General features: G+C 40.8%; 1 long non-coding RNA gene across 1 annotated transcript; it reads left to right on the top strand.

Moving 5' to 3' along the window:
• The first annotated feature begins 10,650 nt into the window (after positions 1–10,650).
• LOC146444330 (uncharacterized) lies at positions 10,651–13,128 on the top strand. The gene is made up of 4 exons (XR_014849262.1): positions 10,651–10,881; positions 11,450–11,501; positions 12,765–12,884; positions 12,993–13,128. It is a non-coding gene; the product is annotated as an uncharacterized LOC146444330 (long non-coding RNA).
• The last annotated feature ends 14,061 nt before the right edge of the window (positions 13,129–27,189 follow it).

Below are 27,189 nucleotides of genomic sequence, written 5' to 3'. Positions count from 1 at the left end.
GCTTTTTTCACAGAAAGGCAGGAATTGTACTGCTGAGTAAGGCTCTCTACTCTTATCTTCCTCTGCTATATATAGACAAAGTCTGTCTCTTTTGTGAGGGCAAACTATAAACTCCTGGTTGAATTAACTTTGTGTCCTTTTAGTCTGCTTGAAAAAGACTCAAATTGTGAGAATAAACAACAAAAGCCTTTACTTTAAAATATACAGCCTAGCTTGGAATATGTCATTAAATTTCCTGGTGCAATTGAGGAGCTTCTTACCTTATCTCCAGGGCATTGTCTGCAAAAAGCCTCCCACTGATTTTTTTTTCAAATGTGGGGAAGTCAATTTGCTTTCTAAGAGCTACTTTTAATGTTTCAGTTTTTTAGATGTTCTTCTGGCTTGTTACCTCCTACTTTATGGTCAAGAATTGCCAGAACTCTTTTGAAGTATAACATATGTATACATTCAAGATAGCTTTTTGGGTTATGTTCTCTAAATAATTACTTTTACTCAGTAACAAAAGTGATTTTCTTACAATGTCTGCAAAGTGGACTTCAATTAAACATCATGGAACAAAAGTTTCTTGGAATAATGGTTTTCCTGTGAAGTAGGAAGTACATGTTCTCTTGATATCATTGACATGACACATACTGCCATGTGGGTGTTCTGAGAAAGCACCTGGCTTGCTTCCTTACCTGCTGCTCTCGTCCTTTCTCAGTGGCCACATCAAAGTGCACCACAAATGCAAAAATGTCACCAAATGTCAGGCTTTCAACCTTACCTGATGCCATTTGCTCCAGGCCTTTGCAATCTCATTAATCATCTCTGTTTCTCTCAGGCAGAGGAATTGAGGCAAAAATGCACTGGAACCATACTCTAGGAGTAGAGCTGGAGCCCAAATTCTTCTCACAGTGCCTACTCTGAGGCCATGTCCACAGGCACTGCTGTCTTTGTGTCCACAGTTCCTGACAGTTCCTGACAGTATTTTACAGCTGCATAAAACCATTCCTTCTGACCTCTGGACATCACCCAGTCCAATGCCCCTGCTAAAGCAGGTTCACTGAGACCAGGTCGTGCCAGATTGTGTCCAGATGGGTTTTGAATATCTCCAGAGAAGAAGAATCCACAACCTCTCTGAACAGCCTGTTAAAGCATCTGAAGAGATCATATGATAATAATATGTTTATAGAATATTTTGTTCTGCAGTATCTACCCCAAACCAATCCTGGCTAATATTAAATGCACTTTTTCTGCTCCACTTTCTTTCTCTGCACCTAGGTAACTGAACGCTGGTGAAGTGCCTAATGTGACACGTTATTAGATATGTGTCTATGTGTAGGCTACTAAGAGTACATTAGGAATGCAGTGACATTTGTTATTCAAACTAGCACATCGACCAAGCTACTGCGAGTGTTAATGATTTTACAACTGACTGCATGCTGTCTCATGTTGGCATGTTGCCAAAGAAGAGCGATTAAAAAAAAATAAATTCTTTTCTTTCCACATTAGTATCCTCTTAGATGGTATTGTAGTCCATAGATATTTTCAGAGGCATGTGAAGACACATCGAGTAAGAAACGAAAAAAGAGGTTAAATTGCAAACTGCTCCCTGTCCTATGTTTTCTTTCTTTGCAGCAGATGGCTGAGGTTCCTATTACACTGTTCAGTGTTCTAGGAACTGGAAGGCAAGAAGGTATTTCATTGCCCTCAGGAACTAAAGGGGGTTTGTAATATAGTGAAGTATCAAGAAGTTGTTTCAATTGGTGCAGTGGCCAGAAAGCTCACAACAGAGGGTAATTCTCTATCATGAATCCGGTTTCTTCTTACCATAGGCTGAAGCAAGAATGGTAAACTGCATTAAAAATCAATATCATTTATTAATGCATGATGGAGAGAACAAGCAGGATTTTTCTAGAACTTAGGAACAAATTGTCCATTGACTACTGCTGATGGCTTTATCTCCGTTCTGTGAACAATAGGACATATGGCCAGCTGGGGTTTACTAGATACTTCCAAAGCACTGTTATTCCAGCTAGAAATGCTATCCACTGCGAAGTCAAATCCCCACAGTGGAGGGAGGCTGCTGCTGAGTCTTTGCCAGAGCACAGGCGCTACCCTGATCGGATGTAGCCCAACTGGAGCCACGGCTATGACAGGACACTGAGCAGAGACGTGGCAGCCTGGAAACTCTGTCCCTGGTCTTCATGTTCATTGCTGCTAAAAAAAGACTTCAGTCAATTATGAATTTTGTCAGAACATTCTAATACGGATGGAAGGAGAAGGTCACTTTGAAAATAGCTCGTATTTATTTGTCAGTCAATGCCCGTAAGAAATTATACACATACACCAGATGCTAGACTGACTGTGCCCTTTGTTCATAACTCTGGCAATTAAAACAAAAACAAGAATGTCCGAGTGGTATAGTTTTAATAATCCCAAAGATTAGCAACTAATCCCAAACCATAATGAATTTTCCATCAGCATGACTTGTAGGTCACTCACTATAAATCTAGTCCAATAAAGTCCATTACCCAGAGGAATGCTCATGGAGTGCAGAAGAAGAGAACAGAAGCCAGGGTCAGTGATGGAAAAAGTAAAAATAAGAAAACGTTGCCTAGAAACTACTATATTAGCCATCAGTAGATAGCAAAACATTCAACTCAACCAATACTCATATACTTCACAAGGAAAACACCTTTAAGGAGGTAAACACCCATCATCTTTTCCAGTTACATCGCTTTCTGTTCCATTCCATCTTAATAATATCAACCCTTTGTGCCATTAGTAGAGTGCTTGATTTTCTGATGAGTATTTTTTGAATGACTGCTAGGCATGCTGGGGGAAGTGACTGGGACTTGTTCTCAAGTAACTGAATTCTGGACAAAAATTGCTCTTTGTAACCCAGAGATACCTGAGGCCATGGCCCATGGAAGTATGAAATTCTGGTGCAGATGAAATATCTTAAGACCAAAACTGTAAGCCAGAAGCCTTCTCTTCAGAAGCCAGGTTAACTGGGAGGCAAAGGAAGTACATGGGATTACCTTAAACTGTGTCGTGACTAAACACTGACCTGAGTGAATTTCCAAAATGGTACCAAAACCACATCCATGTGTAGTAATGCAATTTCCAGATCTCCATGTGCTCCCTTTGTTTCCCTGCCCTGTATGCTTTTGGTTCCTTTTGAAATATGCATCATACTGTACCTGAAAACCTATTGGTGTGTACCCTTTGTCAATTTTCCCTTCCTCCTCCTGGGACTGGCTCTAAGGGAGACAGTCCCTCCCCTTTCCTTTCCCTTAAAAGCCCGTGTCTTCATCAGAGGGGTCTCTTCATCTCTTAGCTGCGAGCCCCTACCCCGTCCCTGCTTCCTTCCTCCCCTTCTCCTCCCCTGTAACCCTTTCCCCCCATTACCCCAAATAAACCTCTCTGGCAGAACAGAGATGGAGTCCAGGTTCGTTCCTTCGTCCCACTATTGTTTCCTGCTGAATTGATGTGGTAAGAGACTCACGCTCCACCGCGGGACCCCAGGGGCCGCCCGCCCCGGATCTGGTGGAGACACGCTGACCAGGGACCCCAGACCGGGGGGGAGCAGCTCCATGCAGCCCTCTTGGACCCTGCCGCATCATCCATGTGAACAAATGAATGTTTGACACTCTCCTGCAATGTTGCAGTCTGGATTGGAGGACAATTAGAGCAGTAAGGAATCAGTTGGATGGTCAGGCTCGGAGTGTCAGGATTGGGGATTGTTTTTCTGCTTGGAACATGCTGGGGGTAGCTACCACAGAGTCTATTCTGGGACCTGTGCTGCTTCAGTGACCTGGAAGTGGTTGTAGAGCACACTCTCACCAGGTTTGCAGTTAATACCAAATAGCTGGTGGCCAACCAATACTCTCCATGGAAAAGCTGTTTTTCAGAGGCTCCTAGACAGGTAGGAGGGATGGGCCAACAGGAACTTACAAATTTCAAGAAACCAAATGCAAAGAGCTGCACCTGGGAAGGAAGAATCTCTTGCAATCTTTACAGAGTGGGGACAACTCTGGGGCAGGGGTTCTGGGGTGCTCCATCCTGGGCAGGGACAGCTTTGGGGGCACCTCACAGACACCCAGAGCCATGGGGAGGCAGGGACAGGAGGCAGCTGGGCCCTTCAGAGCTGGTGTGGACAAGGTATGTCAGCAGGAACTGAAACGAGAGGGCTTCAGGCTGGGCACTGAAACCTTTTCCATGAGGACAGGGAGGCTGGGCAGAACACATCCTTGGGGGATTATGAAACCTGGCTGGGCAAAGCCCAGAGCAACCTGGTCTGACCTCACAGCTGGCCCTGCTTGGAGCAGTGGTACATGAGGCACCTCCTGTGGTCCCCTCCAACACAAACTACTTTATGATTCCATTATTCTAACCAACAATATTAGGTGTAGGAGCATGAAGAGTATTATTCCCATTGTGTTGCTATTCCCATCTAAATATGCACTGGTGATAAATCCTGGCTGGGCACAGTCACCAAGATCCTGTGGGTCTTGACCACTAACATAAATCAACCTACATTTTATTGACTCAAAAGCATTTAAATATAGCAGACACTTTTGCTCATTTTTTAGTGTGAATGGCAAATTTGTCAACAGAATATTTTACTGCTTTTTCTCAAATATACAACCACATTAAGACTTCTACTTTCTTTTCTATTACTATTTACAGTTCACCACCGATATCCTGTGATGGACCTGAGATGTGTTTTGTTTCCAATTAATTATTTTTCTTTTAAGGCTTTGTTATAATTTTGAATTTTAGTTGTCATCCACTGTGACTGGTGACATTTCACTCATTCCTTCAGCTTCTGCTGCCTTCTTCCTTTTTAAAGTTAGAGCCTATGATTGCTGACTTTTAAATTTTTTTTTTTCTTCTCAGATTCTAAATCTTTATTTTGAGGATTTAATTATCTCTCTGCATATTTTTTTATTTAATCCATTGCATTTCTTATGGTTTCTCAATCACAGTGCTTTATTTAGCATCCAAGAACTAGTTCTTAAGCATTTCTTCATGTGCTTTTTGAAAGCATTTCTCACTCTATAGATACATTCCAGTCTATAATGTTGCCAATTAATTTAAACATTAAAAAATTGCTATTTAAAGCTTGATAAAATATAACACTGATTAGTAGCCGTACTTTCTTGACCCAATCATGATCATTAATGTAGAGGCAAGGATAAATATCCTAAATCTGCAGTGAATATATGCTTGTCCAGCAAAACGAGCTCTGACATGGAAACTCTCTTATTGTCACCTTCTGTGAATATTTTAGGGTCTCTGTAGTTACCTTATCTAACTTTTCATCCAAATGTAACTACTAGCACATTTTCAGACTCCCATGAAAAGCATCTAATGTCATTTATTTGTTGCATTTATAAAAGTGAGGCTCTTTCTGTAAGAGTTCCTAAATTATTTCCTAATACAGCTGAAACATGGAAAAGGTGAACTCCAGAGATCCCTTCCAACCTCAGCATACTATTTGTACATGTGATTTCTCCTGCTGTACTTTCAGTATGTACTTCTATGCTCATTGCTGACAATATTTGTAACACCTACCCTATCATTCTTTAAATGTTTCTCACTGAGTGCATTATAAATGGAATAGAAAAGCCCGGATACTTTCAAGACCCTTGAATCTGGACAGCACCATAGAAGTGGGGTTCAGGCTCAGAAGCAATATTTGACACCTTAGCCAGTGGGATACATAGTGCTTTAGATCACAGTGGTGGTGCCACAGACTTTCTGAATCCCTAATTACCAAGATACCTCTCCTTGTTAGCTGGCAAGGCTTTGGTTTCTAGTTAAATGTAGGGCTGGGGCCATGGCAAAAGAGTAATCAAACACACCCAGGAATGGAGAACATAGCACTCTGAAAAATAAAAATATTCTGTGAAGACCCTCAAGCTTCATCTCACCCTTCTAGCATCCCCGTGGTTTGAACAGTGATGTTGCATGATTCGTCATTCCTTCCTCAGCCTGATTTTCTTTTTCTTACAAAACTGGGGTCCAGACTGCAAACCCCAGGACTTCTTCCCTCATCAGCTTTCTAGGAAAAACATTGATAGACAGTAGGCATTATTCCTATATGGATACATGCCATGCTTTGACAGCCCAGAATGTCTCTGCCACTCACCTGAGCCATCCCTGTTCCTCCAGGGTATCAAAACCCCTTACTAGTGTCCAGCTTCACCCTGAACCTACAAAGCAGAGCCACCTGACTTGAATTACTTCGGACACTTGAAGCAGTCCAGGGGTATATACCAAAAAAGACGTTACTACAAGAGACACATTTACATTGATATGTAAAAAATGAAGTTATTAGTACATATTTGCTAGAATTGATCAGTAACTCAAAAACTATTGCGTACAGTTACTTTTCTATTAGCTGTATTAGAAACCTAATTACTATTATTACTATTAATTAGAAACCTAATTACTATTAAATATAGTAACATGGTGACAACCTCTAAAATTGCAAGGTTAATATTGTTTGGGTCAGTCCTACTAAATTGAAGGTCTTAACAAATGAATTTGGCTGTATCTTCAAGAATCCTTAGTAAACACTACTGGTCTTTATATCTTCAGTATACTGAATAGGAGAAAACCCCGATGTTCATGTTCTACAACCTTATTCTCCCAGCAAGTTTATTGTCTTATTAAAAGACATTACAGCTAAATCAGGTGATTGTGCAACTGAAATAAGCTTTTCCTTTACATGTTATTTCACTAGGTTCTAAGTGCAATTTTGTCCTGGATTTTGAATCATTTTTCTGATACTGAAGAGCCAGGGGTTATGGAGCTGGACAGTGGGACACAGCCTAATGGATGTGAATCCAGCCAGTTGGAAAGGATCGTGTATTAAACCAAATAAATCCAGCTTGGTAGAAAATGGTCCTAGGTAATGAAATGCTGATTAGAAGAGACAGGATGGTCAGGACCAATATAAACCCACATTAAAATTACTGATAAATTCTGGACTGTTCCCTCCAACTTCTTTGAGAGACAGAGGAACGGTTGCAGCATGGAAACCAGACCTCCAAGTCACAGTGAAACTGGAGCTATGTGTAGAAAGAGGTGATTTAAAACCAGAGATTAGTTGATACTCCCACATTGATGTTTGAACATGACTATAACCATGTAGTTAGCTCAAAATTGCTTCATATCCACAGTGTGAGTTGAAAGCAAGCTGGGGAAGTGGGAGGTGCTTAGGCTTGGATTAGCTCTGAATTTACTCATCACACCAAACCCATTCTACTTGAATGGCAGTCTTTAGTTCCAGCCCAGGAAACAGGCTGGAAGTGTGCAAGAACCACATGAATGAGGCTTCTCTTTAGATTGGTTAATAAGCTGGTTATAAATAGCTCATTGACATCATGTAGTCATTGTCACTTCTGTTATCCTTAGCTGGGAAAAGAAAGCATTGGGAATGATTTTTTTCAAGGTACTTTTCTGTGGGCCAGCTGAAGCCAGTTAAGTTCCATGCAGGCTGGGGTAATGTGCTGCTGTCGGCTGGAGCCCAGGCGTGCAGTCAAAAAGCCTTTGTCAAGCCCTTGGCTCTGATGGGAGAGTGAGGAGCAAGCAGGTTATTTCTGAGCTTGAGCAGCTCGCCTGCCTTAGTGAGATCCCTTCTATGTGCAGCCCAGACACTCCTGAAAAATCTGTCACAGGACATAAACCTTTATGATTTCTTTAATGCCAAACCCTTGGGCTCAGAACCAGTTAAGGTTAAATGAATACCTGCTATTCTTCACTAATGCAGCTTAAAGCAAACTCAGTGAGCTTAGCTATTCAGCAGTCTATTGCTTCATGTTTTTAGTGAGCGTGAGGACAGTCATGCCTGTCTTACTTGTTCACAGCACCCTGCAGACAGTCTCAGTTTCTCAGTGTGAAAGAGTGCACAGAGCCACCCACATTTGCAGAAGTGCCACTGTGTGACTTCTGTTGAAATAAACCAGAAAACCCCTTCACAAAGCAAAAAAACCCCACACTGTAATAAGGGAGGGCTGGATGAGGCTGCCATCATCTGGCTGATTATTAGGCTTTGGGTGTAACTCCCTGCTCCACACTCTTGTCTTTCTCACAATCCTTTGTCTGGCTTCACTCCTCTTCTTCACTTCTTGCTTCTACAACACACAATCATGTCACACAGGTCCACTCTAAGTTAGTTGTATGCAGTTATATGACTGATGAAATAAGGAGGAGAGTGGAATGGTTTCTTTTGAATAGAGATTATAAGTTTTCTTCTCATGGGGCCTGAGACTTTGCTAAGGAAATAGCTTCGCTTAATAGGAGAATTTTGCAGCCAGTTTCAAATCACAGAAAAACTCTCAAGATAATTGTAAGATCTTCACAAACCCTCTTTGCCTTTCTGTTTACATTGGTATGTTCACACACATAGAATTATCAGTAAGAGGTTGTTTGGTTTGGTTTGCTTTTTTTAAAATCTTTTTTCCAGAATTCTTTTCTTCATGACTTGTTTGGAACTCAGCCAACTCAGTGGTATAACATCAGTGATTTTACCCATGGTGAATACCATCTATTTTTCATTTCTGAGAGTCTTTTGACTGTTACCCCACCCTTCAGGGCTGAGTTATGATCACACCATTCTCTCAAAGAGGACAAGTCAGGTTGCAGCACTCACTAGATTAACCAAACACAAAACATGAACGCAACAGATCACAATCACAATGCATAAATGCCCTTGAGAAGCAAGAGTTCCATTTTAGCAGAACAACAACAAATTAGCTTGTTATGAATAACATTTACAATAACTTCACAAGTGAAGCTGCTATTCTGTTCTGCTAACTATATAAGACACAGTCACAAGGTGAAACTGCCAAATGCCAGGAAAGGGAATAAAATTCACTCCTTCACATCAGGGCTGATTAGAAATAACAGCTATTGCATTTCAATTTGTGTTTATTTTAACCTGCTCTTGCTGAGCTAAAGATCCTTTCCACTGATGAGAGTTTTGTAAGATAACTCTTGCAGGTGCTGAACTACTTTCAAAATGCGCATAGCACTCTGTAGACTAATAAGAGGGTGAACCTATTCAAGGATGATTTTATGGGTCTTTTCCAACCTAAATGATTCTATGCTTCTATAAGAAGTTGAAAACTGTAATCTTGCAAACACATCAATGATCTCTTTGATTTCAAATGAGAGCTGTGATGTGATTAATTTTTTCATGTGCAAATACATTTGCAAGATTAGGTCTGAAGCAAGGAACTTTATGCATGATTTAAAAAAGAAAAAGGGAAAAACTTTTTGGTGAAAGAACAGAGGAAGTAATGCCTTTTTAGGCTTTACTGACTTAATGTATCTTTAAACTTCAACTATGTATATGAGCTAGTTGTTTTTAATGTATGTATATAGTGGAAAGGAGTTCAGAGTTGCAAAACCATGTAGTGAACAAAACCAAGGAAGAATACTTTTTTTATCAAGGGAGATAGAATAGTGAGGGAAGTGCAGTCTAGTGCTGAGAAGAAGCCAGAAGGCAAGACAACAGCAAAACTTTGTCTCTGCTGATTTTAGGGTAGGCAGGTGAAGAGACAGGTTTTGAAACTAAGATGGGTAACAGCTGTTAAATGATAAACCCTAAGCAAAGAAATACACAAGGCAGTGGTCAACAACATACTCATCCCCCACTTCCTCCCATTATGATTTACTGTGGAGAGCTTAGTTCAGAAAATTTAATGTTTGCCCTGGTTTTGGATGGCATGATTATGTAGTGAAAGCCACACCTTTGTATCAACAGCATAGATTTCGCCACAATTTCTGCATCTGTGGGTCTTGACCCCAGCCTAGTTAATGAGACTGAGACCATGCCCTGGTACCACTACACACCTATGCAGATTCTGTTTTATTGTTGAAGGACCTATCTGAACCACAACACAGAAACTGGGAGGACAAAACTTTTTGGAGATATGACAAAAAGGGAAGGTAAGAAAAACTCATTTAAGCAGCAGCATGTCATGGTCAAGGTAGGAAATATACAGAGACATAAGGGATAGCAATTAGTTCCTCAGGCATATGGCCAAGATGATCTTAGCATTTGAGATCAAACTGAGGGATGGAGAGAATCTCACCCTAAAGTGGAAGCTGGGAGTCAGTTTGAGGCTAAAATGCCCAAATTGTGGTTATGTTATGTAGATGTCACCCATGGGCCACTTGTCTTAGCTCCCACTACTGTCAACAGAGTGCGGTGGTGCAGCCTCGTGTTTCACGGGCGACAACCCCACGCTGCACAGAGGGGGGACTGTCCGGGTCCGGGACACGCCGGGGCACATGTGGCACCAAGGCAGGCAGGGGAGCTGTGGAGGACGTGAGTCGCTGTAGAGGCACGGTGAAGAAAGAAGTGCAGGTTCACAGTCTGGGGTTCCAAGGGATTTATTAGGGATCCACGGGCTCAGGGCAAGGGGAGAGGAAGGGGGACGGGGAGCAAGGGATGGTAAAGGGCAAGGAAAGCAGAGACTATGAACCCCGAAAAAAGGCTTGCAGAGGCTTAAAAGGGAAGGGAAAAGGGGAGTGGCTAGCTCTGAAGAGCCAACCAGGGAAAGCCGAAGGGGAGGAGATAAGGAGGGGAAAATGGTTACACCAATAAGTTTACAGCAGAGGAGGGTACAAACTCAGGCTAGGGAGAGATTTCTAGAACGTAAACCATATACAGCTCGTGCTAATATGCATACCCTAAATCCTACTAACGCACTGCAACAACAGAGGTTTAGTCAATGGGATCCAGAGAGAAATTCGGCAGTCATGTTGCATGGGGCATGATTCAGCAGTCTAAACATAGGCATCCAGTGCCAATAGAGATGTCCTAGGCTGTGCCATCTGGCCTACAGCTGCCTTTCCTGACACAAGAAGGACAAACAGGTCTGTATTATATCTACCAGTCTCAGGTTACTGCATGCATCTGAAAAGGATGCTGGACACCTTTGTCTAGGGGTACATATGAACTAGCTGAATTGAGTATTAGGTTGAGTCTTTAGCTGAAAACCATCTTGAGATTGTTTTAGAATGAGCTGCTAGGATACTCTCCAGGTTCTTGTAAATTTAGGTGTTTTAAACATGGTATATTTCCCATATAGATGCTAGTTCCAAGTTAGAGAGTATCACTACCCTCATGAGTGTACCTATAAACAGGCTCCTAGTGAAGGTGAGCCATGTAATCTGAAAATCGTACTCGAGCTGACACTAGGGGATACCTGCTGGTTCTCTCTGATATTTTTTTTGAAATTAGCTTCAAAGGGAGGTAAAATGGAAAAACATGCACTTTAATGTCTGACTTCTAACATCTAAAAGCAGTTGAAGTGAAACCCACAGTAGGATACTAGTTGACAAATTTAGGTCTGGTCAAGAGAAGAAAAACAAATTTTCTCTGGAATTCATGGTGCAACTTTATCTGAATGATTTCATACTGGTACAAACACTTTTATCACAGGATCATTTTCCAGTTTTGCTTGGTGACAAGGCTGGGGAAAACCAGTTCCAGGGTAAGCATGCCTGTGTGGCATAACTTACAACATTTCACTCCAGAGACTAAGGCCTGGGGACAGAAGAAGAGAAAGGAGAGAAGGGCCGGTTAAACCAATGTCAGGGGAGGTAAGTCAAGTCATGGACAATTGTAGTAAAAGGAAGCACTCATTTAAGTTCCTTCCGATTGTCTAATAGTGATGATAAAATATTGGCTCCATTTATTTTGTTTTGAAATGGTTTGTGTTTTTATACTTAAGGGCTTTTTATTCCACTGTGAGCCTTTTGTTTGCTACAAATTGTTTCAATATGTCTTTGAACTGCCTGTTTGAACACAGGGCTCAATTCACTTCCATTTTCAAGAATAAAGTATCTCAAGCACTTAAAAATGTTTAGAAATAGTTCCACACTCATAAAACATTAAAATATTTGCAAGTGCCTGCAGTAGGAAATGCTGCTGGTTTGAAAGATTTGCAATCTATTTGAAAACCAATTGGATGTTTCATTTAAAATGACAGTATGTAGAAATGGTTTGTTGGCTTAAAGAAATTTTATTTTAAGATGTTCCTTGAATTTGCTTTCATCCTCAAAACTTCTAATTTTTGCTTCCATTATCAGCAGCCTTCAATCCTGCAAACACTTGTGCCCAACAGGACAATTGTCATAATCCAATTGACTCCAGTGTAACAACAGTTAGGAGTAATGCTAGGTCTCTGAGCTTTTGCAGAAGCAGGGTCTGGATTCACTATTCCCACTTCCCACTTTAGGGACCTAACCTTGGCTGCTTGCATGGTATGTAGGAGCCATATTAGAAGGTTTCTTTACAGGAAACCATAAAGATCTGAGCAACAGCTCTTACTGTGAATGTTCTGAACAGACTTTTAATCTTTCATCCTATTAAAATGTCTGTCAGACTCACTGGCCAGTCATGCTCACAGTGATGTGACCTTTCTTCTGAAGGCATGAGGGATTGTGGTCAGATGAGAACCTATGTTATCCTGGGGTTACAAATAAGCTTCAAGATGTGTATCTATAATGATGCTCAAACAGGGAATAGTTTATCAAGGACCAAATGCACAATTATGTAAAAGGCTTTTTTGCAGATACTATAAAGGAAGCAGAGAATAGAATATTTCAATTCCAACATTGCTGTGCCTTGTTTATGAGCCCTTCAACTATGCAACTTTAAATTAATGTTGCTTAGTATAGGTTTTTTTAATGTTTCTTTTCTTTTTAACATTTCAATTTGTCAACACAAAGCTAATAGAATTATTGTCTCTTAGAAAAGGTCTGAATCACAGTCTTCAATGTGGAAACATGGGAAGCCTAAGTCACCTTTACCAAGGAATCCCTTCTGTGGAAAATCTGGAAACTTTACAGAGTTATTTGTTATACTGGCTGAGGTATTTTTGTTCCATTAAAAACAGATGCTCTTCCTTAGTATTAAGACAGATTAATTTCGCAGATAAAATGAGATCCCATTGTAACAATCTGGTTTTGTTTTTAAACAGGACAATTTCATCATATGCATGATGCCTGGCTATAATATAACTGTTTTGATGTGCAAATGGAAATCTGGAAATCTGACTTTCTTACAGTGTATGTAAAAGGTGGCTATATTTGTAGACTCTAAAAGTGGATTCAACTGTACATATGAAATGTTTGAATACATACCATCTGTGTTAAACATATGTTCTTTTAAGGCCTGGATTTGCCACTGCCATTATTTCTTTTGAAATTACTTCAGCACACTTCAAACTGACTGGGCATCTCAGAATCCAAGATTAATTGGCAGCTGTCTTGTAAAAACTTGATGCATAGCAATAACAAGTTTCTCTGCAATTAACAAAAAGAAAAAAAACCAAACCAAACAAACAAACAAACAAAAAAAAACCAACAAAAAAGAAAAGACAAAACAGGGATTTTATTAGTTGTGAGATGAGACACTTCTCAATGCTGTGAGGAGTACTTACTGTGGCCCTGCAGAGGAGCCAGTCATGCACAAATTTGAGCTTCAAAAGTGACAAGAGAGGACCTTGGGAGCATTGAGCACAAAAGGCGAGTGGAGAGCAGCAAGCAGCCTGTGGTATTGTTGTCACATCTGGTCCCAGAGATGGGAGTGAATGGAGAGCTGCTTGTAACAGCTGAGCTGTGGCACAGTTCTCCTGCTGCCTTTCCAAGCGAGGTATGTTTTCAGTGAGTAGAAGCTTAGTTACGGAATTTAGTGCTCTTTCAAGAACATCTGTGGCTTGTTTTTCTAATTAGAGGGGCAGTCCACAAACAAGCTGCTTTCTATGCTGGGAGAAGAAACAACATCTTAGAAAGAAGCTCAGGGCTTTTGAAAGATGCAACACACAAGGGGGAAAAATAATCAAGCAGCTATGCTTTTCAGAGCAGTCATGCCACTTTTTGATAGTGTCATGTCACTGAGCCCTGACAATTACATGTGTGTTTTAAAATGAAATGTCACTGGGTCCTCCATTTATTATATTTCACCATAATTGATAGCCTGAGCCTTTCTAGCATTGGCTTTGATCTTGTTGATTGATTTATGTGAGCTGACTCCAGAGCCTTGGAAAACCTCAGCTGAAATCAGTGGTGGTGTAGAAGGGAGTATGTTGTTGCTCTGCAGCTCAGGTTGCAGGACAGGAAGATGATTTTATAAGACTGAAAATTGCTTTTTGAATTTGCTATTATGAAATGTCAGACTAATGTGCTCAAAATTTCATTTTCATATATACACCTGTCAGTACATGACTGGAAAATGTGAATTTCCAGAAGGCTGGGTTGAATCACTGTGCACTGTCTGGTCAGCACTGCCCCTTACTCACAAGGCACTGAGCTTAATGAGTGCATAAAGAACTCTGCATGTAGTCCATGGAAATAAAAGAAGGAAAGGAAAGCTGATTGTAACAACAGTAACAACAACAAAAGGTCTTTTTTCTTTTTAATGTCAAGTGGTTGAAAAAGTTCTCATCATTTTGGCAGTGCAGGGAAACTCAGATATTACCTCTCACATCCTTCTCATCTTCTCAGACTTTTCCCCTGATGCTTCTTTAAAGTTTTTGGAAGCCCATCTCTTAGTGATTCTTTACTCAACAGAAAACGCAATTTCAATCCCCGCAATGAGATATAGATATATTGGATAAAGTAGATAACTTTAACAAAAAAAAAAACACCTATGTATCTTTAAGTATTTTGCCAATATTTATTATAAATAAATTTTATATATGTATGTGTATATGTGTGTGTACTGGTTGGTTTAAATAGTGAATAATAAACAATATTATAATATTTCAGTTCTTTGAGAGCAGTGGGAAAGTATGTAACAGGAAAGACTTACCCTTGGTGAAGTAGAATCATGTTAGAGAACACTTAAACAAACCAGGCAGCCTGAAGTCCATGGAGCCTGAGAGGTTCTATATGCAGGTGCTGAAGGAGTTAGCTGATGTCACTGTAAAACCCACTCTTGATTACATTTGCAAGGTAAAGGAATGTTCAAGAAGGGAAAGAAGGAGGATTTGTGGATCCATAGGCTGGTCAGCCTCACGTCAGTCCCTAGGTAGGTGATGTAGCAACTCATCCTGAAAACCTCTTCCAGCCACCTGAAAGAGAAAAAGGTGATCAGGATTGGCCGTCAAAGATTTACAAATGGGGAACCATGTTTCACCAAACTGACAGTCTTCTTCCATGAGGGGACTAGCTTGGTGTGTGATGGGAAAATGTAGATTGTTGTTTAACCTGACCTTAGTAAGGCTTTTGACACTGTGTGCCACAACATCCTTATAGACAAGCTGACAAGATGCACATTAGACAGTACACAGTGAGGTGCATTGAAAACTGGCAGGATGGTGAGACCCAGAGGATTGCAGTCATTGTGACAAAGCCCAGTTTGAGGCAAATCACATGAAGTGTACTCCAGGAGTCAATAGTGAGACCAATACCATTCAACATCTTCACTAATGACCCCCACTAATTACCGTGGGGCAGAGTGCACCCATAATGAGACTGCAAGTGACACAAGACTGGGGAGGATGGTGGATATGCCAGATGGTGTGCTCACATTAAGAGGAACCTAGACAGGCTGGAGAATTGGGCAAAGATGAACTGTGAAGTCCAACAAAAGAAATGCCAAGTCCCAGACCTGCAGAGGAATAACACTGAGCATCAGTATATGCTGGGGGACACCAAGCTGGAAAGCAGCTCTGCAGAAAAGTATGTGAGGATCAGTGAGCTGAATATGAGCCAGAAATGTGCCTTTGTGGAGAAGGCCAACAGGACAGCATTAGCATTGCCCTCGGGTTGATAGAAATGGTCCTCCCTCTCAGCGTTGTTAAGGAAACTTCTAAAGTACTGGATCCAGTTCTGGGCTTCCCAGTACAGGAGACATAGACACCCTGGAAAGTGTCCAGCCAACAGTCAAAAAGGGGGTGAAAAGAGTGGAGCATCTCTCCTGTGAGGAAAGGCTGAGGGAACTGAGACTCTTCAGCCTGGAGAAGGCTGAGTGGGATTTTTTCAGTGTGTATAAATGCCCATGAACAAAAGGGAGACAAGATTTTTCAGCAGTACTTAGGCAATGGGCACAAATTAAAAAAAAAAAAAAAAAAAAAAGGCAACAAATTCGATCTGAACACCAAAAACTTCAAGAGTGGTCAAATACAGGAATAGGTTGCCCAGAGAGGCTGTAGAGCTTCCATCCTTGGAATCATCTAAAATCAGGTCAGAGTCCTCGGCAGCCAGCTCTACTTTATGCTGCTTGAGAAATGGGAATGGATTAGATGAACTGAAGAATTCCCTTCCAACCTCAACCATTCTGTGATTCTGTGATATTCCACAGTAGAGTTTAGCTGTGTTTAATTGCATTTGCTCATCAGATATAAAAGTATCTCTGTGGAAGTCTCCAGTATCAGAGTAGCAGCACATAAGAGTCATTATTCAAAGCAAAAGCACTTCTGCTACTGATTACAGCAGACCTACAGAAGCTTCCTAGGCTGCACAGGGTGAATTGACTTCCTCTTAGTGACTATTCCCTGGATTCCTCCTGTTCTAGTTTTGCAACAATGCAAATGGCACTTGCCAATAAAATAAAGTCCTAGCTATTTGGTTAGCTACTTGAAATGGTCTCCAACAGCATTGCTGGAGCCCGTTATAAAAGCCAGGCTAGCACTAGACTGAAAGCAGAGAGAAATACAGCTATCACATAGGATTTCTTCTTTTCTTCCTGATGGAATGTAGCTATGCTGGGAATTCTGTCACATGGGTGACGTGTTATGTCAATTCTATAGAGGATTTTCCTTTTATGGCCATGCTGTGTTGTTCATGTAGCTGCTGATATGAACATTGCTTTGGCTGCTTGGCAATGCACTGTAATTAACAGTCTGTTAAATACCAATGCCTGTAAACCAGGATTTAAAAAATGCAGTTATTTGTAGGAGAATGCCAGATAAATAATTGAAGCACTGGAATGAGGCTTTCTTAATACTATATTCTATGCTGTTTGGTGACACAAATGCACCTTATTAAGAAAAGAAAATTAGTCTTCAGCAGCAAAAACCATTTGAGTGCTTCAGACACCTCACATGAAGACAGTTAGCTTGCTGTTGCCACATAAACTCCTGACTAACTCTCTCAGTAATGCTGAAGAAGACACCATCCTTTTTCTTTTTTCTTAATGCACATTTGTCTGCTATTTTATAGTCACTGCACAGAAACATCAGCCATTGCCATGTAACTGAAATATAAAGAAATACATGTTTCTGGAAAGAATCAGATTTTCTGTGCAAGTTCTGACTGGTTAGTCACTTGCCAGAAATACTATACTGTGCAACATATGCACATACTTTCGTGTTGGGGAAATCCCAGGAAAAAATGCAACACACTGTGTAGGTATGTGCATTCTGAGCGCCCAAATCAAACCTCTCTGACCCTTTTTCAAGCATCTCTCAACTTCTGTGCTCTCACACTCTCCCCTTTTGACCAGAGCAACCCTTTCCCTGTATGCTTCTCTTCTCTGGGCATCCTTCCCAGAACTATCCATGAGCTGTGTCCACCAATCCCCCCTGCTGACTTTCAAATGCTAGAAAAGACAGCACTAGGGAAGGGTAAGGAAAAAAAGAACCTCAGAGCCACTCGCTTTGGAGCTCTGCAGGAAACACAGTGATGGGTCTTTTCTCCCAGTGATGTCAAGGCGAAGAGAAATATAAGACCTGAAACTTGATGTGGTTTGAAGCTTGTGTTTGAATACCACCCTGAAACATCGTTATCTATTCTATTTATGCAGGGGTGTTTCTCTTAAATTCAGTGATGTCAATAGGTACTTGCTGTCCAGGATGACCTGGACAAGCTCTCATAGCAGGCCATGGGATGACCTAATTGCAGCCTTCCAGATCCTGAGGGGAGGTTACAGGAAAGGTGGAAATAGACTGTTTACAATAGTATGTATATAGGAAAAGGGAGAATGGCTTCAAATTGAAAAGAGTAGGTTTAGATTAGATATTAAGAAAATATCCATTACTGGGGGGTGGTGAGGCACTGGAACAGGTTGTCCAGAGAAGTTGTGGATGCTCCATATCTGGAAGTTTTCAAGGTCAGGTTGCTGGTGCCCTGAGCAACCTGCTCTATTGGAAGATGTCCCTACCCATGGCAGTGGGGTTGGAACTAGATGATCTTTAAGGTCCCTTGCAACACAAACCATTCTAGGATTTGATGACTCCTAGAAAACACACTGATTGCCTGATGGGAAAGGATAACACATGGCATCTTTGTCTCACCATTTTTAGCCTCAGGCTGCCCATCTTTTGTTTCTTTCCCTAACCATTCTTGTTCCCTGTTCCTTCTCAGGAACCACCTTTTAAACTTCCCATTTCTTCCTTTCTGCCTCCCTTCCCCTTACTCTAGCCTTTGGTCAGCACCAAATCTCCCTTCAGAGGCTTGTTATTCCTGTGCTACCACCCAAGGTCTTTTCTCTTGCTGCCTCTTTCCCTTGCCCACAGCCCCTTCCCACCCTCACCCTGGAGTTCTTTCCCAGACCTGGCTGCTCCAATTCAGTTTCCTTTTCTGCTGTGCCCAGGTGAAACTAAAATCTTGCTCCACCCTCTGCAGCTTCCACCTGGAACACGTGCAGGAAGGGTGCAATTTCTAGACAATTATCAATTTCTAAACAGGTGAAATTACTGTTTTTGAAAGGCTTATATTGGATCATGTTGGATAGAAAAAGGCAGGAGGTTTTTCATATGTAAGCCACTCATTTCTGGCTGGATTCCAAGTGGCTTGTCTAAACCCCTAGATTTAAGAGTGGGTATTAGACATTGAAGAAAATGTACAAAACACTATTTTTCCCCCACACTCACTCTTGTTGGTGGCTGAATCTTGCCATGTCAAATTTTCCACAACTATTCATTATCCACAATCCACCTTAATTTGAAGCATTTCATACATGGAGTTAGAAGCTGACAATTCCTATTATAGGCAGTTTTGGAAAGAGTTTTATCATATAATTATCTTATCATTAACATGCCAGGCTAAATTCCTAGCAGGAGTTGCTACAAATCCTACCTAGTACAGAGGAAAAAAAAAATCAATCATTTATTGATTTAAACCACCAACTACTGAACATTATAGTAAAATATGTTGCACTGACACTGTGTTTTCCTGTCGCCTCATCCAAGACTTAATTAAGACAGCTCAAAAATCATATTGACTTCCATTTGCTTTGTATCAAGTTCTGACTGAACAAACAACTGCTTATAAAAGATGAGAGATAATAAACATGACCAGCTTTTTTTTTTTTAAGTGAATTTGGAAGAGGGAGAGAATAATGGGCTGAGGAATGTTTTATTTCTTCTTGTCAGGGTGAAAGAAAGGAAAAATACACCCAAGATGTTTCTTTAAAAGATCCATTTAAATGGGACCACTGTTGAAGGCAGCAATTATTTTTTTATCATAAAAGCTTGACAGCCTCCTTTTAGGGCTGAAAAGCAGAAACAAAATGAAATCTTTTGTATGATGGATTGAGTTAATGCACAGCAGCTTTCTGAGTGGGAAAACCAGAGAAATGATTAGGTTATTTTTATTACTTTAGCTAGAGAGACTGGATACTGCTTCTACAACTAGTCACTGGGGTATAATTAATAGACCATTTGCTAATAGAATATAGAGCTTTAAAAGCAGATGCTGTTTGGGATTTCAGCTATCTTGATGCATCTCAGGTGGTTGTAGAGTGCAGAGCTGTGCAGCACGGTCTGAGTTGTTCTCCTGGACCCTACATGGTTAATCTGTGCTGCTCTGAGACCCCTTTGCTGAGCAGAGGTCCAGACAGACTGTGGGGCTGTCCTGGCTGGGCTGCAGCTGGGCTGGAAGCCCTTTGGCAGCCGCAGCCCAGGGTGTGTGTGCTCGGCCACAGCTTGTGCCAGGTGCCAAAATAAGTCCCAAACTCGGCTTGGCAGACAGGAGAGGTGGGATTGTTTTGCAAGAGGAAACGAGGAACTTTTTTTACCATCCTGGACTGGCTCAAGAAATGAAGAGCTATCCATAGCCCTTGTATGAGCTCTGACCTGCTGGTTTGTGGTGAATCTCAGAGTGCCACAGAGAGAGCTCCTCTTCATGTCACCTGAGAGGAGTTGCCTCTCCTTTCTCATCCACTTGCACCTGTGCAGGTGTTGTCTGTTAAGGATAACCCAGTCTTAGCTGACAGAAGAATAGCTTTGAAACCTCTACGTGTTGCAGGTCTTTACAAGAAAAGGGGTGAGGGAGGAACCTGCTCTCAGCTGTGGTTGCTTTGCATATTAAATGCTGGTCCAAGGGAAGAAAGAAGCAGGAACTTCAAAATAGTGTGTATTAGGGACTCCATGACAGAGGCATTGGTCTTGTCCAGCACGGTCTAACACACCTTATCCTGGGTTTAGGAAACACCTCTGCTCTGCAGAGACTGATTTGGATCACACTGAACTTCAAGCGTCCCAGTTTGTGCTGGAGTTGGGGTCAGCCTCCCAAAAGGGAGAGAGTACAAAGACTAAAACTAAGTCTCAATGGCACTGCATCCTCTATTTCTGATTTTGCATAGGAAAAAGACAGACAGGAGCATGGACCTAAGTGTTTATTTACATGTTCCTGATTAAAATGTTTACTACTGGGGAAAGAGCAATTAGGATAAATGAGTGGCAGATATTAAGAACATAAGCATAATGAAAGATGTGTAGGCTTGTTTTTCCCAGAAAGGATGCTAAGAGGGAGAAAAAGTAATTTGTGGTGGATGCTGTGTAACCCTTGAAGACATCCAGTCTATTTCTCTGCCTCTGCCATATTTAATATGAGAGATTTCATAGTCTTCAGACCTTTTTCTTCCTTTTGTTCTTTATTGTTTGCACTGCTTTATATGCTTATATAGCTGCTTATGCTGTTTATATACCTGTTTACGACTTTTCTCCCTGAGTCCCTGAGCCTGCATTTAGCCAGAGAAAGGAAATACATGTGCCTTCCTTCGAATCATCAAACTGCTTAGGCTGGGAAAAGATTTTTAAGATCATTGAGTCCAAGAATGTTGTCTCTTTCTGACTACAGGCCCGGTTTCTCCACTTTGGTGTGGAAGAGAGAGACAAATTGGTGGCATGTAGCAGCCCCTCCCAAATTGTCTGATTACTCCAGGCATGAATGAGAAAAATGCATACCTCCTATCCCATGCTGCTTCTCTGTTGTCCATGAAGGTTTTGTTTCAGTTTCCATTTGCTTCTGAAGTCACATAGACAGAGCACATTGAGTTTGCCACCTTTTCAAAGCATGGATACTTTAACAAGTGTTTGTGAAGCAATTTAGAGCCTGTTAGAGGTGAGATGGCTGAGAGATGGTGAGATGGCCTTGTTGAGCAATTTAGAGCCTGTTAGATGGTGAGATGGCCTTGTTGGGGGCCCAGGAGACCACTTTTCTGCTCTGACCCTGGCCTGTGGTGCCTGCTGGGGCATCTGTGCCTGGCTTGACTGGTCCAGACCTGCCTGGCTGACTGGACAGCTCAGTCAGACCTCTTTCTCTTCTCATCCCCTTGGCCTTCCCTCTGCCCTCAGCTCTTGTTCCACAGCCTGCACAGGAGAGTGCAGTGGAGTAGCCAGTCTCACTCTCAGATATGCTTCAAGGCTGATTTTTTCATGCTGTTTTTTTAATAATTCCCCCCCCCCTTCCTTTATTATTCATTAGTGTAGTTAGCACCACAGCGGGTAATCCTATCTGCAGATTTTGAGAACTACCACAGCAGACTCGAACATACCACAAAGTTCATTTCCAGAGTTTAACAAGCTGCCACTCATCAGCTGCCATGGTGGCTGCCTTCCTATGCTCTTAGTCTGCAGTAAATGCAAGGTAATTCAGCTGATCTTAACTCTTTATTGCTGCAGGCTCAATTAAATCCAATTACCTCACATTTGCAAGATTACACACACATACAGGATTACTGCCACTCAGCTGATGGTGGAGAATCTGACAACAGCTGAGCCCAACCTAAATATCTCTTACTCCCAAGGATATTTTATATGGCTGTCTGCATGTCTTTTGGGTCTGTTTGCATAGAGCTTTGTATCAGAGAGAAGGTGCTCTGCTTCTAGGTGCCAGCATCTGTTAGAAAAGGAATTTACATTAGGCTAAACTGGTGACAGTGGAGAGAAAGAAACAGGCTCCGTAACAAATGGAAGCTCTTAGCCTCAGACTTACACGATACTCCAGGCATTGAAAGGTTAAGAAATTCCCTTACAGGAACCCCAGGCCTTGCAGAGTTAGCCAGAATTTATCAGAGATGTTTCAAGGGGTGAAGTCATGCAGTATTTTGCTGTTACTATTTGGTGTCTTTCAACAAGAGGGAAATTAAATCTCAAATCTCCCTAGTATATTTATAGCTAAATTTTGGAGACATCTACTGCTAAGCAGGAACACAGGATGACAAACTTAACCAGAAGAGGTGGAAGGATTCAAGGTATACACAAGAAAGGATCAAGTCAGCAGAAAGTGCTGGTGGGGCAGAGAAGGCAATACAGGCAACCTCTGAGGAGACAAGGTATTTTTAATGAAAATTGGCCACAAATAAAAGATCATTTAAATATGGCATGTATTCTGAGGTCTTTATGAGTAAGATATTTATAGAAAAAAGTTGCACACAGGGGATACCCTGCCATCTGAGGCTTAGTGACTCCCAGAAATCTGCTACTCTGGCAATCCATTATTTGTATAATAGAGTCATGTGATAATGGTTGCAATATAAACTGTACACCCTTTAATTTTTTTTTTTTTGTAATAAAACATGACAGCATGCTCAGTTTAGAGGGCAAGGTGAGCACAGATTACCTTTGAATGTAATATTAGTAGCTGGCTTTTCAGGTAAGGTAGTAAGGGCTTGGAATAGTTTAACTAAAAAAAAAGACATCTTCATCTATTTCCTTCAAGTGGATTTCAAGAGTCTTGAAGTGCTAATTTTGTACCAGAATGATCTTGAGTTCCATACTGTTAACACTCCAGAAAAGTGTTCCAGCACCTGCTCTCATATAGAATTAGCTCTGCTTATATTCCTAAAAAGAAGACCAAATGTACTATACTACTCGCTATAAATAATTTCACACGTATCTCCCAAGAGCCATGATATTGTAAATATTCAGCAGTTTCTATTCATACAGTAATAAGAAGAATACACTTCATTATGGATAACTTTAATTTCAAATTAAGTGGAGAACCAAATGTTTTATCTATACATAACACAAAGTGCTTTAAAAATCTATACAATTATAGTCTTGGTTATTGTTTAATAATAAAAACCAGAAACTAGACGAGAGTTAATTATGTCCATATCAATTTGTTTGTAAAACACCCTCTTTGAACACTGAGATGGACTGTGAATCAAGTGCCTTGCTCTTTATGTTCAGTGCATACAACAGGGATATCAATAAGGTCAAAACCAGTAAGGTAAACCTTGAAAGCATTTGCTATTTATAAGTCACTGAACTTCAAACAAGTACACATCATTCACTGGAATCTGATGTAGTAGAAAAGAATCTAAAGAGGATTGAAACTCACAGAGTCATTATACCACTTCTCACACAATATCATTTTTAAAGCATGTTCTTCTAGGAGCTCCTCCTGTGAATATGGTTCATAGTTCAAAATGTTCAGCTTCATTTATCACAGCCTTCAATATACTTAAATATTTGAGTGACTTTAGAGAAAAACAAATAGTGAAGAAAGAAATTGGGACATCCCATTTATATATTTTCCAAGGTAAGTTCAAAAGCAGCCTGATGTACAATTCTGGGGTCTGATTCAGCCTGCTTCCCTCCTGCCAACTGGCAACACTGGGACAGACAATCTAGATTTTATAATTTAAACTAAATTCTATCAACCAAGACTGAAATAAACACAGTACTTATTTTTACTGTTCATACTTATTTGTAAAGATCCTTTTATATAGAAACTTCCACCTGCACTCCAGGAAGTGTCAGATCTTTTGTACCTGCTTTCTATGGTTTTATATCAGCTATGCACTGAATCTGATATGACATAGAGTCACAAGGTGCACAGGTGATTTTCAGCTACATAGAACAGTAAAAGTCAGGGCAAAGACATTCACAAGCCAAGACACTCACAAATATTCAAATCTTCAAATTCCTAAGGTAGCCATGGATAGGGAGGTATGAGAAGGCACCCCTAATGGAGGCAGTGCTGTGGTACCAAAAGAGCTGGGAGGGAAGGGGAGCTGGTATTATCTTCAGCTGACCTGGAAGGATTTGGAAGAGGACATATGTCTACAGCTTTGGCCAAGGGTTATAAATATGGGATTAAGTTCCCATTCCTTTATGCTACACTTCCATCTAGGAAAGCTGAGTTACCTCAGTATTTCCACAGTTGTGAACTAGTGGTCTTTGCCATAATGGCTAAACAGTCACATTTTTGTTCCAGAGCACTCTGCCTGCCGTTTATAGGTCACCTGTTAAAGTGAATCCTTTAGTGATTTTTTTAATATAGCAACTATAATTGAGAATCAAATATTTTTTGTGGCAAGATATCTTTCCTATGATTGGCACTCAGTAAATGAAAGATATGTTTCAGATTTTGGAGACAGAGAGATGAGAGACTGTGAGCTTCTTAGAGAATCTATCCAAAATGTGGATAATATATTTAGATAAGAGCAATGTTACAGCCATGAGAAAGATCTATTAAGATGTCTGAAAGGAGAAGAAATTACAGAAACTGAAGAAACAGAAAATTGTATTCTTTATTGGACAGTCTTAATTTCATTTGCAAATGTCCTCAGGTCTTTTCTTACACAGTATGAAGCCCAGCTGTTGATTATACAAATTAACAGTGTGGATGTAACTCTTGCACTATATTTTAATCACGGCAAAGTGACTGTTAGCAGGCATGATCCATGGGTATTCTTATACAAAGGGCAGAAACACAAAATAAATATAACACTCTCATCTGAATAGGAGCATTTTTGCTCATACTGGAGATGGAAACTGGTCACATCAGACATCATTGTGAATAACCAGACCTTGTGTGCTCCTGTAGAGGTCACTTCTGTGGCTGAAGCATTCCCTTAATTAAGGAGTAGCTGCTGAGTGACAGAAATCATGGGTTAAGATGCCAGAGAGGAAGGGTCATTTTACAAACTGGGCCTGTTAAAATGTGAGCACTCCCTGTAGCATATTTGAAAGACTTTATAGTCTTAACATGTTCCAGTCTTGCTGGTCAAGTTCGTGTCTCCTCTCCACAGGTACCAGCTAGAAAGATAAGTGCTTTGATGGAGTTCAGTCAGCAACAAGCCCAAGGGGAGCTGCTGCTTTACTTTGCCATGTAGGAGGCAGACTTCAGGAAACTTAAACCAGCAGAAGAAACACTGGTGTATAAAGTACCTAAATGTACCTTTGCTTCCCATTTGGCCATTCTGTCAAATGTAGACAAACTACAAATGCTTGTTTTTCTCAACCTGGAAATCAGAACAACTTTCTTTTACTGGGCTGTTTGTGTTAAGTTTGATTAACACCTGGGGCCAAAGGGAATGACTGTCGATACTGGAATCTGGAACAAAAAGTCAGACAGACATTTTGTTAATGATATCCCAGATTAAAAGGGTCCTCAGATAATCTTTTTTTATGTCACATTATGCTGTGAGCAATTGTTCTGAGATTCAGGGAAAGGTGAAGTGATGACTTTAACAGATAGAGACTGGACTATGATTTGGAGGTAAAATAATTCCTCTTTCCATTAATAATTTACAGGGATAAAATTTACACTGATTTCAGTAAGAATTTGCCCCATGTAGAATAATTTAAAACACTGAGTCTTGAGCCCTGGATGTTTGGAGGCAAGGAGTTCATATGGGAATATTCAGTTGCTCACTTTGCTTTCCTGAGTTTTGCTTTATTTCTGTGATTAAAGGAGTACCTGCTACCTCTGTCCCTGTTTAAAGTTTCAGTTTTCCAAGATGATTATGTCTTTCGGAATGCGTGTAGGGGTTATCTACCACCCTAAACACACAGATGTTTTTGTGCTGACAGGAACAACCTGTGATTTTCAATGTTCCTATCTGTGAAATGACCTATAGTAACCTACTGACTTGTGAATGTATTTACTTCTCAGTCAGCTATGAGTGTCAAATGTTAAATGCAGCATATAAATACATCAAGTGAATCTGCAACATTTTGTTGAAGAATCTGGGTTCGTAGCCTTTTTTAGTAGCCTTTTGTAAATTTTACAAGCACATCAGTAAAATACCAACTTCTTTGAAATCTTTCAAGCTAAATTTCCTGATATAAATAAGCCCAAAGTTGCAAAGCTGACAAGTCTGAAAGAGCCCAAGTGGGCAAAAATCCTGGAACAAGCAGTCCCTATGATCAAATGAGATTTGGCTATAGTGACCCAGAATAGATAAACTCAAGCTTACCAGCACCAGGCTCTAAACAAGTCCTAGTTCAGAGCTGACCCAAACTGCATCATATTAGATCCTGTTCTGCAATAGAGCTCCATGGAGAATTCTGTCATCCTAATATGACTGGTACTGTCTCATGCTAGTACTACCCATGGCTTTTTGCTCATTTTAGGAATCTGTGGCTTTTATAAGCCCATTGGTTCTGTCATATGTATTCCACACACTTTAATTCAAAGAAATTTGTTCTTTTTGCTCACCTGAAATTCATGAAGAGCACAGATTTACTCCTACCCATTCTGTGGCACAAAGTGGGCACAAGTTTTCTAAGTGTTTCAGAGCTCTGGCTTCAAGGGATAAAGCTCACCATATCATTATAAGAGCTGTTTTCAGCCATTAAACAGGAAAGAGGGTCTGGCTGAGTCTCTGCTGCAAAGGAAAGGAGGTTCTGTAACAAATACTCAGCCCAAGGCTTAGTGCCATGATGGGTTTATGTCCACCCAGTTCAGTCCAAGTCCCATCCCACTTCTGGATGTTATTTGCCATTGCAAGCACAAATGGGAACCTTTAGAAACAGCAGCCAAGCAGTGGGAATGATAGAGTCCCCAGGAGCTGAACTCATTTGCTTCTCCTCTTGGTGAGCAGCAGGGCCTATGTTTGTGACTCCCAAGAGATGTGTTGCCTTAGAAGAGCTATGAGGAAGAATGGCTCTGTCACTAGTCTTCTGCAAACAAACTTTCACAAAAGAGTTCCAAAAAATGTGTTCTTGTAGTGATGCCAGCCATCCAGGACATCCCTGAGTAATATTTCTTCAC

The sequence above is a fragment of the Lichenostomus cassidix genome, chromosome 1, assembly GCF_008360975.1.
Source record: "Lichenostomus cassidix isolate B80296 chromosome 1, HeHo_3.0, whole genome shotgun sequence".
Taxonomy (NCBI): domain Eukaryota; kingdom Metazoa; phylum Chordata; class Aves; order Passeriformes; family Meliphagidae; genus Lichenostomus; species Lichenostomus cassidix.
Note: the sequence above shows the minus strand (reverse complement) of the source record. Positions and strands in the feature narration are given on the sequence as shown.